The sequence below is a fragment of the Phalacrocorax carbo genome, chromosome 1 (genome assembly GCF_963921805.1).
Source record: "Phalacrocorax carbo chromosome 1, bPhaCar2.1, whole genome shotgun sequence".
Classification (NCBI taxonomy): Eukaryota; Metazoa; Chordata; class Aves; order Suliformes; family Phalacrocoracidae; genus Phalacrocorax; species Phalacrocorax carbo.
Genome location: NC_087513.1, coordinates 148678940 through 148692835, shown reverse-complemented (window position 1 = coordinate 148692835; position 13896 = coordinate 148678940).

The following is a 13896-nucleotide window of genomic DNA, read 5'->3' as shown; positions in this document are numbered from 1 at the left end:
TGGGCCTTGAACTGACTTCTCCCAAACAAGTTTTTCTAACAAATAGTTTCAACCCTTCCCCTTTCAAAATACCTTGGGATGAGGGAAGACGAGAAAGAGGGAAGTGAATAGAAAGTGCCATCAGGTTTTATTCTGAAGTCAGCTCCCTGTTGAGACAAAAGTGCAGTCATAACCATGTTTATTAAAAAAAAATTTTCCTTGCCTTTCTTCTTTTCCATTTAAGTGGAGAAATCGTCTTGCTCATTGAGCAAATAGAGAGGTGCTTCTGCCATTTAGGGACAGATTTATAGCATTAGCAAAAGTTCATAATTTTCATACTCTGAATTTTCAGATTAATGCACAACATCTTATTTCTGAGGTTTCTCTCTGTAGCAAATAGTGAGCCACCAGTTTCTGAATGGTAAAAATAGCCTATGATTTTGCCACTTTAAATAATTTAGTGTGGTTTAGAACTTAAGAGTTCTAAACATGTAACATCTAGTTACACATGCACGATTTTTTTTAAACAAATTGTTTTGAATGGTTTTTCTATCTCTTCTCTGGCATCACAGGCGTTTAGCTCTACCAGAGGTTTTGATATCAACAGAAGAAGATACCTTTTGGACCTCATGGGAACTATGTTGAGCCTTTAACAAAATGCTTCATTTTGAGAGACTGCTTGGTACAGCTTTCTCCCAGGTAACACTAGTCATGGCTGCACAGTTTTCTAATAACATGAAATACTTGAAAGCATTCTTCATTTTTCTGTCAGAAGATCTTAATAACAACAGCTTGCATTCTTGTAGGTCTCATCATTGAGGGTTTCAACTTTGCAAACACTAATTTAAACTTCACAGTTTCCCAGAGGACACGGCTGACTTGGGTGTATCTCTACTGATTTAAATTAGCATGATATGGGAATGACCTTTTTCTCTCGATCCTATAATACCCGTTTTAGAGATGGGCAAATTAAGATATTGGCTAGCAAGTGTCTTATCCAAAGCCACAGACTGAGTCAGTACAAACAACGCAATTGGTATCTGATATCTATTCTTCAGTCCTCTAAAATCACTTGCTAATTCTTTCATCACGCTTGATGATTTAACATTTAACAGTTTTGTTCAGTATAAGTCCACCTCCTTCAAAAGGCTCTCTTTTAAACTGTGTATATAAACAATATTAACATAAGGTTTTAATAATTAAAAAACAGAAGTTAGTGACTATTTTAACAGAGTTAAAACAATGGTATGAAGTGGAAGGAATATAATCATTATGGAGTTGATACTGCCTAAAAACAATGGATGCATTTGATTACCTATGTCAAACACCATTAGACTTTTTGCTTTAATAAAACAGAAAAGCCAATACTATACAGCAACTTAAATCAATTTCCCTAGAATGATATTACAGCCACCAGATCTTCCAGAGTTGTAGAATATTTGTTTTCTGAAGAGGTAAGGAGCTCTCAAATATTATTGTTCCATTTAAAAAATATATATTTGCATGGATGATAAAATGATATCAGAAAGCAATTTGTGTTAGTGTTTGTACAAGCAAATGCTGATTGTGTTGCTGTGCTTCTTCTGCATCATTGTTTTTAACAGATGGTTTGCTATTACGACTGCCTTTACTTCAACAAGACTTTATAACCTTGGAAGTTTTTTTGTTTGTTTGCTTTTTTGCTTGGAGTTGTAGCGCACCGTTTGTATTTTAAAAGTTTATGTGGGTTACTTTGTCAGTGCTTTGAATCTCAGTTAAATTCTGGTCTCTTATGGTGCTGGAATAGTAAATCTGTGCGTGATCTGGACCCAAACGTATTTTGATTGTAAATAGAAAGTCTTCTTTTATGAGGATGTTCACTTCACAGCTTGAGCAGTGTAATTTTTATACAGGTCTCAGCAATCAATAAAAAAGCCACAGGAGGAATGATTTATCTTGTTGGTTACAGCAACTGTCACTGAGAGAAATTGTAAAAGATCAATTTACACAACCTGGTGTGAGAACGTTATTGATATAACACGGCTGATCAGTTTCTGGTAGTCTATGGTCAGACGACGAGGAGAGAGCCCTGCCCTCGGATAGGGCCATTCACCAAGATCTTAATAGACTCGCTGGTCCATAAAATGGACACGAAGCCAATGAAGGGCGAGATTCTGCGCACTAATGGTACACTGACTGGTCTGCAAGAAAATGGATTGGCTCGGCTCTGATTAGTTAGTTAAGCAGTGTCATGCATCCTCCTTTTTTTTTTTCTTCCCGCCTCCCTCCCTCCCTCCCCCCCCCCCACTGTGAGAACTGTTCACTTGGAGGCTCACTGCCTTAATTACAAAGGGCCCTTTTAACTACAGGTCACAGGAGTTGGCTCACTTGACAGGAAATAAGGAAACAAGCTACCTTCCTGGAAAAAAAAAAAAAAAGAAAACCAAACTTCCACTCCTCAAATTAGTTAAATGAAGCTTATCAACACTTGTTAGTTGATCCTTTGACAGTCTGTTAATTGCAGCTAGTACATTAAGTTATGTTATAACCAGCAGGACATAAGATTAAAAAATAAATAAATCTACCGCTACGCCACATGGCATGTGTTGGTGGAGAAAACAAAGTAAGAACAATGTTGATCTTTGCTGTAAATATCACAGCACAAAAGACCTTTATAGGATATTTTCGTTCTTATTCTGTAGAATTAAATTGTATTCTAACTGTAGGGGCTTCTTTGGATCAGAAAAGAGTTTCTGTATACAGTGAGATTAGAAAGGTTCTCATTGTGTCTTCTTAAATAAAAACCAACATTGGCTACTCTGTAAATATAAGCAGTCTGTACTTACGGATGTTACACTCACAGCTTTTAATATACTTCTCCTGACATATACTCTCCATTATATTCTTTTATTTACAGACAATAATTTCTCACTGTTATTACTGGAGGGAAAGAAAGGAACATTAGCAGCATTAAGAAACCCTGCGGCAGTTGTTTCTCCTTTGTAGGAAGTGACTCTACTGTATAACTGCTAGCAAAATAAAGGATCCAAAGGCACATCAAGGGGAAAAAACTGTTTTCATGTGTTTAACCTGTTAATTATAGTAATCTACACCACAGTGTAAGTATTGTAACCTGGAATGGGAAACGGGTGTTTGAAAGAATGAGCTGACTAAGACAAAAATGATTAAATCCACACTTCGAATGGACGATTTTCATATGTAATTTGAGCTACACATTCTTAAGTTGTTTCATTTTCACATTTCTGTACTCATCGGCACGTATCAAAGTGAAAGACTAGCTGAAATGAATGTTTTCTTACCTTCGTCTGCTGGAGTATTTTAAATACTTCTCAAAGACTGAAAGACGTGTTCTTCTGGACCCATAATATGTGTTTTGAGATGTGTTTTATGCTTAATATAAAGTCAAATTTCAAAATCCTCAGCATCCCAACAATATTGCTTCTTTTTTATCTACAGAAGAACACATATAAATGCAATGCTACTTCCATACTCCTGAATATTCAAAGTCCCTATTAATTATCATTGTCTTTCCATGTGATAAAACTAGCCAACAGGCCTCTCACTATGTTCATGATACATGTCCTGAGCACAAATGTGTCACCCCAACCTCCAGTTTCTTCAGGTCTGAAAGTCAAAGTCTTTGTTCTGAAAATGGATGGGGTGCAGGTGCTGTCCCTCTTCCTAAGTCTTCCTGTGCTTTGAACAGAAAAGAAATAAAGGAAATATGACCAGAGCAAAGAAATGGAGCTTGTGAGTCCTGGGGAAAGGAGTGGGAGGGGGAAGAGGATGGAGATGGCCAGATGGGGATCATGACAGCTAGAAGAAGCCAGGGCTAGGGGAGAAAGAAGGGCATGAGAGAACTAGCTCTTAGTATGTTCTCCACATGCTGAAATGACTCCATGTTATTCTACACCCAGATGTGTTAGTAACCCCTCAAGCACACAAACTTCTGGAGTGAGAGTAATAGCCTGGTCCAGATGTGGGGCTTGCTCCTTTCTACCCCCAGAAAGGAAAAGCTCCCACCTCTGGGGATACATGATGAGGTGCAAGGACGGCCACAGTGCCGGTTGCCCTTTTCCAGACCTCCCGTCTTACTCATCCTTGACCAGGTTCCAAGCCAAATTTGGTCGCAAATAGATGTTCATGCCATGTTTTCAAGTAGGGGGTGGGCAGAGGAAGAGTCACATTCTCTCTGCATCTGCCAGGCCATTCACTGACTCAGGCAGTCAACAATCATTAGCCAGCCATGTTCCTCCTCTGCCCTTCTCATAACAAACTTGGGATCTTCCCAGCACTCAAACAAATGCTGTTCCCTGTGTCCGACACATGGTTGCTGCCTGTACAGAGTGAGCCTGGACATGTTGCCACTGAGCCTCTCAAATATGATGGGTATCTCCTTTTCTGCTTTGATTCCTTTCTTATTTCCCTTCTCTGCTTTCAGAGCTGCTACTAAATGTACACCATGTTCCCTGACTCAAAGTCAGACAATTCCAGTGACTATCCCCCAAAGCAGTGGCTACTCAGAATTATAGAAAAACATTTTGAGGAAGATCCTCACCAAGACTTTCCTTATTCATTGTAGGGGCAGCTGGTAACAACACCCTGTATTCAGGTCGTTAAAGCCTTTCTATTATAGAAAATCCCTGTGACCTTTTATTTTGAGAATCACTCACATTTCTCTTGTTTGTAGAAGGTGTTTGATATTCAGCAGAGGAAATCCCCTCGGGCCACAGAAGTGTGTTCTCTTTGCCCCATGAAATTCCATTTAGGATGCAAAGTGACAAAAACTGCCATTACCCTTCTTATTTTTATCTCTTGGGAAAACATTGGTAGGTTCCAGGCTCCAGGCCAGGCTCACACTGGCACTGCCAACACCAAGAGATGCTCTGGAACAGCTGAAGCCAAGAAAATGGAAAGGCTGGTGAAGAGGAGAACAAGTCTGTGGTCTTACATTATAAAAAATTCCCAAGTGAGGAGCTTCTATCCCAAATTATAAAATCCTTTGCTCAAGGGGTAGGAGTTAGGTAGGCCAGACCAAGCTGCTTCTTGACACCTTGTAGACTCAAGATGTTTTCCTCGTTCACACACATACACAAGCGCACCTTTCCTCAGCTCACATGCATCTGTACGGTTAAAGTTCTCAATAACTCTAGTGACAGCATTCTGTACTGCAACACAGAAGGTTCAAGATTCACATGTAACACATGAAGCTGGAAATAATAAGAAAAGGAATGTTAAAACAGTTTACAGCAGAGTTAACTTTTAATTAACTTTCCTGAGGCTGCAATAGCTAGTACTTGAGAGTTAAGATATGCCTCTGAGCCCTAAATTATCCCCTTTTATATGAATGTGTTCTGGTGCAAACGTGTGTTACATATGATCATACTGTATTTTCCAGCTGACCCTGTCTAAATCAGTATTCAGGGTGGAGGTATTCAGGTGGTAAAAGGAGGTTAGCACATACAACAAATAATACAACAAATATGCTGATATTTTAGTCTTAAATGCTTGATTTTACACAGTCCAAGCAATTATTTTCACCTAGTGGTTTATGAGCCTGGAGTCTCATATGTTCTTATATTCAGAAATAACACATGCTATCCGCTAAAGTCAATCTTAGTTCAGTTATGGCATTGTTTGGTTAAAAAATCACAAGACTTAAGAATTCCAAAGAACTACCAAGAACCCATGATAGCCACACAATCCATGTCATTACTGTGGCTTGTGAATTCAGTCACTGAAGGTGCTGCATACTCACAATATCTTCCTTCTTATGCAGATAGATCCTGCTCAGGAGTTTATGGAAGAATGTTCTTTGCCCTGGAAAAAAGCTAGAACTTGTTTCTTCAGTATTTAAGCAAAGACCTATACTGCACACTGTGCTCAGATATCAGTTTTATCCTGGAGTCACAAACATCAGATTCTGGAAAGGACCACACACACATATGAAGACAACCATATTCAGCTTCGACTGAAGCTTGTAATAACAAGAGTTGGATGAAAAATAAATTTCTAGTTTAGAGGGATTTCAGACTTTAGTTTTATACCAATTCAGAGATAAATAATATTTTGTTTTCAGAATTTAACATGACATAGGAATTCTGGTATTTTTTTGAACCCTCACAGGGGCTTCTGAAATGAAATGTGCTCTCAGGAACTTGGCAGCTGATGAGTAAAGTTGACGTGATTCTTGCTGGTTTCACTTCAGCTCACTTCAGAATAGCAGCAGTTCAAAGACTCACGCACATACCTTAAAATGTTTTTAACCTAATGTAGAAATCTTTACCTGTGTGGTAAAAAGGTCCTTATATCTATATTTGAACAAATAGACTATCTTCTTCAGTCCTTTATTATGGTAAATTTCCAGGGAGATTATTGGTAGTACAAAAAACACAAACAGAGTTTCCAATGACTAAATGTATTTGTAAAAGATTTCCAGCTAAGATGGTCTTCTGCAGCATGGGGAGGCACTGAGCACTGCGCCAAGCCTTATAGGAATGTGCCTCCTCCTACTTGCTGTTTGCTTCCAGCAGGGAAAGGGCTAAGAATGTGCTGCAAAGCCCCAGCCACGGCGACGCTCAGCAGCACGTGTCAGCGCCGTGTTAAAAGGATAAACTGAGGCTCTGATGATTACCCCACCTCTTAGTACCAATTAAAAAGACATAAACCTGGAGACACTGGCACCAGGGCAGAGGCTCAGAAGCCACACTGCTCGGAGGATCACTCAGCCTCTCTGCAGATATAAACAGGGCAGAAATCAATTTTACTAATTGCAGTGGATACCATGAGATCTGTATCACCACTCTTTTGGAAACGAAATGCAGGTAATGAAACCAGCTGAAATGAAGACATTACCAGCTTGTGACACTTATGCGTAACACACACATGAATAGAACTGTCTCAGGTGGAATTTAGGATGACCGTCAGTAGCTATCGTTCAAATCATCTGGTCTCTTTTGTTCCCCAAACAATCCCTTTCCCTATGGCAAATTCAGTAGCCAAAAGGATTTCACATTCTGACACAGCATGTGCACCTGTGTTTTTATGTGACTTCTGTTGTACAGTATTTCTGGTGAGTTTGGGTGGGATTTACCTGACTGATGGTAAACCTGTTTTAGGTGTTTACATTAGGACAAAAGGCATTATGTCCCAGGATTGCCTTCTTCCTTCCAGTTAGGAGCCAAAGTTAATGAGGTGTAGAAGGCTGCATCTGTGTTACCTCAAAACCAGAGTAGTAGTGTCCACCTGGGTGCTCTTTCAGGGCTTATGTTTCACCAATAATACAAACAGCGAGGATGGTGATGGTATATGCTCTTGGTGCTAGTGATGTAGCTCCTGGCAGTAATGTTCTGCTGCTAATGCAGATAAGTTACAGAATTTTTGTCCCCATGTTTCCCTGATTCTGGTTTAAATGTATTTTTTGAATCACACTTAGGTTTAAATATATTTTATTCAGAGAGCTTGTTAGATTTTGACACTAACATTTATGCCTTTCTGATCAAAATGTTCTTACCTAGAAAATGTAGGCTTTTTGGTTGGATTGTTGGGTTTTGGACTGGTTTTAATCTTGTCGTTTTAAGTTCATTTCCCTTTGGAAAGAGTCTTTTCCCAACACACTTGGCTGTACACAGCCAGAGTTTACAAGGTGCACTAAAATTGAAATATCAAAGAGAACTGTTGAAATGACATGCTTGTGAAATGTGTGCAATTATCTGCTATTAACTCATCTGGAATCCTGTGATGAGCAAACTGTGATTTTCAATGTGTCATTACATTGTTGTATCAATGGGTTGTTCAACAGCTCAATTTAAAAAATACTCAAGAAATAATCATTACAAGAGGTAATCCTTCCCATTTGTTTCAAATAAATCTGTTCCAACATTAGGCTGACATGATCATGGATCTCATGAGGTTTCAGTGCTTTGTTTGCATTTGCTTTACAGTATTTACTGCTGATTTTGTTGTTGGGTGTTTTATTTTTTGATAAGACATCTCAGATTCTGTTTTCTAATTATGTAGAGAAGCATGAGGGATAATGCTACCATTTCTGATTTCTTGCTTTAAGCTCCACTGACACAGTGGTGTCCTTCACACAGCGCCAAAGTAAAGTGGCTATTTTGTTATTATGGTGCTATGACATTTTTATCCTCTGGATAATTTTGACTCTTCTGGTGGCTTTTCAGCTGGAGTTACCCCCTTCTAGCACTGAAAAGGTAGATCTATTTTGTGTTTTTCATTTGAAATTAATAGAATTTATGTGGAAAATGGTCAGCAGTATTCCGGAGTTATCTTTTTACTGTGGCTTTCTCCTTTTGCTACTCAATAGACAGGTGGTCTGGAAAATCTGTCTTGCAGAAGAAACTGTCAAACATGTTAAATATGTAAATACACTCAACAATTTATCTTCTTAACAATATCACATTCTTTCTACTGTTTTTCACCTTTTAAAAGGGATTTTGAAAAATGGTTTCCAAGTTTCACCATGGTCAGACGCTACTTATTTGAACTTGACTGGCTTTCGTCCCATATGTATTCAGCAAGAACTGCTTGTTGACAAAAATAATTGCAAGGTTCCTTTTTTTTCCCCCAACAGAGTCAACTGCCTTGTGACTTGGGAGTTTTTGCTATTGGGCAAAAAAGTTTGTACTCAAGTTTTAGGTTCTACATAAACTTAAAAGATACTTCAGTATTCTTGCTTACGTGGTGATTTTTCTTCTAGCTAATCACTCAGGATAACTGTTATGATTGTGCTTTGCATAAGCTGGCTTCTTCCTCTGTAACCAGTGTAAGCATCCAATTGTTTTTGCAGAAACAGACTATATTTCAGTGTGTTAGATGACAAAAAGCATGAAGAGGCTTCTAGCAGGTTAATATGTGCTGGTGCATATGCGTGGGAAGATACTGCTAGCAATCGTTAGGGATGAGGAATTAGCCAGCAGTAGTTTGTGTGATGCAGTAGGTGGGAAGAATCAGCCTACTGAAGTATGAGAAAGGCAGTGGAAGGGGATCAGCCAGCAGTTGTCTATGTGCTGGAGGTTATAATAAGGTGGGTGGAAGAGAGAGAAGAATAAGAATGGGGGAAGAATTAAACAAACAAACAAAAAAATAAGGGTGGGGATGAAGAAAAGGAAAACACCCAAGGAATGAAAAAGGGCAGAAGTGGAGATACTACATGAACTGCCTGTAGCATCAGGCCATAGTCAAAGAAAAGACAGAATAGGGTGGTCACCCATATTTCTAGGAGATTGAGTGCAACTGGATGAAAACTGCAGGACAAAGTGTACTATGAGATGGCATTGAATAGTACACTTCAACAGTAAAAGCATGCCTTTGTGACAGAGCGTCTGTTGAATTGTGAGCCCATGTCTGATATGAATGATGAAGAACAGCCTACAATGATTTGGTGCAAACAGAACATTAAACATCAGGTAAAGGGTATCAACAGAAATAAATGACAAAATAAAAACTAAAAAAAATAAAAAGAAGAAATTTTGCAATGCAAAATGTCACATCCTTCCAAGACATTTCTGCACAAGGAAAACACCATGAAATGCTCCAGGCTGTCACCATTTTGAACGTTGGCGACTCCTCACTCATTTCCTATGTGAACACTGCACAGTAAATACAAAGAGGCCCAGTTCACTCATCCAAGTGGGCCAAGTGACCATGAAGATGTGTGCTAAGTGTGTTTATTTGGGAAGCTGGAACAGAGTGGCTGTAAAATCACAGCCTAGCTTCCTGCATGACATCTTTCTTGTCCAAGAAGGCAATCCCTTCACAACATAAATTACTAAAGGGTTGGCCTCCCCCTGTGGGTGCTAATGGGGTGTAGGTGCAACTGTTTGAAGAACAGCTCTAACATAATGAAATAATGCAGGTGTTTGAATTGCTGAAGTACTCACAGAGGAACTGCACCTGCCAAGAATAGGCAGAGGTGCACAAACAAATAATTTGTGGCTGCATGAACGGATACCAGGCAGAGACCCTTTTAATAATTTACCGCTGAGTCTGTGCAACAAAGTGTCTTACACTGGGAATAGCAACCAAGCATGAAACCGCAAAAAGAAATAGCTGGCTGCTCAAGAAAGGTTAGTTGGCCAGGAAAAAAACTTTGCTTCTACCAGTTTGTTGCTGTGCGCTCTTCACAGATTGTGTGTAAGGGAGTTTTTCCGGAGTTGTCCATTTTTCAGAACATTCAGCTAATCTGTAATGTCAAAAGTGCCAATGCAACATTCACCATGAAATTCAGGAGCAGGAACTCAGCTTGCCAGAGCCATCTACACCCCAGTTTCTCTCTGTGCTCACCAGTACATCCCAGGGAATCATACTTTGGTCTTACGGACAACAGGGGAGAGGGGCTGAATCATTGTAGAGACTGTAAGAAAATACATAGATTTTATCCTCTAGGGTGTTCTTTCTTGTTCAGCTCAGGCTATTGGTGAAAGAAGGTTGTTTCTGTTGAATGATGGCCATTCAGCGGTTTATATGAAGTGAATCTGGTAGTCTCAGTTGAAGGTATAGAAATGGTTGTGCACCACAAAGACTGTGGGTATTACTTCTCAGAGGTAGCTCCTGAAGGGACGTGAAACAGCAGCAACCTCTTCAAATATGAGCAAGGATGTCTGCAGGTTTGAGGTTCAGGAGGATCATGATCTGCCTTGTTGCCTGCGAGTATTTGCTTTCTGCACAAATGGCTACTTAAACCACATAATCACAGAATCACAGGTTGGAAGGGACCTCAGGGATCTTCTAGTCCAACCTTTCTAGGAAATGTTCAACTATGGGGTGTTGTTCTGCCTTTTTGTTTTCATAAGCATTAAATATGTTTCTTCTCTCTCACCCCTGTTCATTTTCCTCTTGTGAAACAGCAGTGTGGTGAGATTAGGTACCTTTTGTCAGTCCCAGTAGAATCAGTGCCCTCATTCATAAGCTGTGATTACCGTCCTGGGGAAATGAGACCAACTTATATTTGGGGACTTAAAGATCTGGTAACAGTGACAGAAGCAAAGTTCAAGAAATGCATTTTAGAAAAAAAATGTGATAGAAGGTTTTTTATTTTGCTCTTGGCTTTGAAAGCAGTAGAATGCAATGGTTCAATCTGAAAACAACAACTGCATAATGATGTTTCTATCTCAAAATAAATCTTATGTTAATAAGGACCACTGGCAGTGTAGTTAGAGAGGCCAAAACATTCTAACCTCCATGGTTCAAGAAAAAAATAAAAATTAAAACAAGAGAATTTAAAGTTCTTTTTGGAAAGAAAAGAGAAGAAGGAGCAGGAGGAGGAGGGGGAGAAACAAAAGCGAAACTCTGTCTTTCAGTTCCAATAGTTCTTGATGTTTAAAATCTCTGAAGTTTTCTTATGTGTTATGAAAAGCTACAAATTTATCTTTTGCCATTTTCCCAAGGGAAGCTGACCCAAATCCACCAGCAGCAGTTGAAAAGGTTTTTCCAAGCTTTATCAAATGGCCCCAACAGAGACCAGCTTAAAATTAAAAGCTTCCCCTACCAGAGGGAATATATGTGACTTTAATAACTGAAATGTGTTTTTACTTTCTATTACAGGGGTCAAAAGGTTTCTAAACAAACCAAATTTATCAATTATTTAGAGCTGATTTCTTCTGAAGTGGTATTTCTGAGATATTATTTGGTGGATAAATTCAATGTTCTAAGGCCAGCAGCAGCTTTTTATTCATAACAAATTTCTCCTAAACTGAATTTGCTGGGGCAACTTAATTTCCACTATCGTGTTTGCACTGTAGAAATATCAACTGAAGTGTTATAGGGCCTAACTAGTGGGCTTTTCAAAGAGAAATTCCATATAAGCATGCTTATTCAGCACCACCCTGCTTGCCATTTATTGCCTAAGAAATGAACTGGTACATTGTGTCTGCAGTAGAATTTCTTTAGCTGCTGAAAAACCACAAGGCACCTTTAAAGTCAGGAAACAATATCTTAAACTACATTGTCACCCTTGCAGCAAAAGAAAATAAGATAACTGTCAGAAGTTTTGTTAAAGACATTTTAAAATGAAAGACCCATACATGCACACACTTGGATGCACACATTTTCTTAGCTTTCTCTGAGAAGCGAACACTTTATTTAGGTTGTTGCGGAAAGGAATTAACAGTAAATTTAGAAAGAGACCATTCTTAATACCTAATAGGGTCCACTGACCGTGTAAATACGCTGTTTGTTATACATTAGCTAAACATACATTGGGTTTCTGCCTAAAGTCTGCCATTTGGTGCAGGCAGAAGACATTACAGAACAGTTCATAAATTCATGTGGAGCCCTGTTAAATGAAACCAACCATCCAAGAGCTGACATTTTGCCATCTTCAAAATAGCTGCCTCTCGCAGTAAAACTTCAGGTTTATTTATGTAAGCAAATATGAAGTAGTAACGCAATCAAGGTGTTACAGAGGTGGTTTTTTTTTTTAGAGAAAGAATCTGACTATTAATAAACAAAAATGCCTTGAATAGGTTCTCCGTATTTATACTTAAAAAAAATTTCTTCCTGAGAAATCACATTAAGTAAGAGTGAAAGCATCATTTTGTGACTGCTGAAAATGGTCCCTTTTTCTTAGCAATACATACTTTCAGAAACATGAATTATTACTAAAGATGAAGAACAAACAGGTGAAAGCTCTTCCTCTCTCTTCTGCCTCCCTTTGCCCTTGGGGCAAAAAAATTCTGCTCAAACATAAGAGATTGGTAAAAAAGGATTGAAGTGAACCAAATTTGATTGAGGCCTGGCTAATAAGGTGATGAGGAGCTTTTTATCTCCAGGAGACTGACTCTACTTCTGTTTCATCTCTGGCTCAGATTATTACTGAACCTTTGAGATGGTTTGAGAAGGTTGTCAGATGACGGCTTGAGGTTTGGTCTGTGGACTCTGTGCCCTGAAAAGGTCAGATTTAAACTTGAATGGAATGATACACTGAGACTGAGCATGCTTCTGAGTACAAGGTGATAGTAAGCTCATGAAATGGGTAACAAGAGCTTTGGGTCATGGTCAAGCAGGAACTGCAAGGATATCATTCTGCCCCCAAAGTAGCCACCTGTCTGACTGATCTTTCCCTGCTCAAGGTTAGAAGAGAGTTGAATTAGCAATTCATTTTTGGCCCATTGCTAACAGTGATTGAAAGCTGTGCTACTGAGGTTATTCGGTGGCTTGCATGAAATGAGCTGATGGGCACCAAAATCACCATGCTGCTGTTTTTCATGACTTCCAGATTTGTTTTCAAGCCTTGTTCTGCACTGGCTTAGCTTTGTGGGGGTCTGTGTCATCTGGGAAACAAAAGAAGGAAACAGCAGGTATGACTATGAAAATGTAAATACAATAACGAGGGAAGCCTAGCAGATTAACAAAAAACCTAAGGTTGCTGAAAGGAGTGTTCAAGCCTCTGGATGGTAGTACAACTTCAGATCACTCCCTGGATGTTCCAGACTCCCTTCTAGAGTGTAGGTCGAGAGGAGTAATTTGCATTTGTTCCTTCAGGGTCAGGAGTTCCTTAGGCAACCTCGATGTCAGGATGAAAAAAACATTAAATTGTGTGCTGGGAGGGGCTCTAGGAGGTATCTGGAGGTTTTTTGAGAGCTGAACATTTGTAGTAATTTCTAATGTCTAGATACTACCTTAGTCTTGCAACCTGTGATAAAGCCAGGTGAGATCTGAAAAGCCTGAGTGATGGCATTGGCTCAGGAATGATTTGCATCACAGAAATGAACTGGCTCAGCATTTCCCTGCTTTGCTCCCACCCTGTGCAGCCAACAGACTGGGAGTTCTGCTCAGCATGTGGAGCTGCTTTACATGTGTGTGGGGGGCATCAACTCAGCTCGTATATATTTATGTGGTCATGATCCAGTGGTTTACCTTTAGCTCATGCTGTTCCTTATAGTTCCTAGCCCTGTT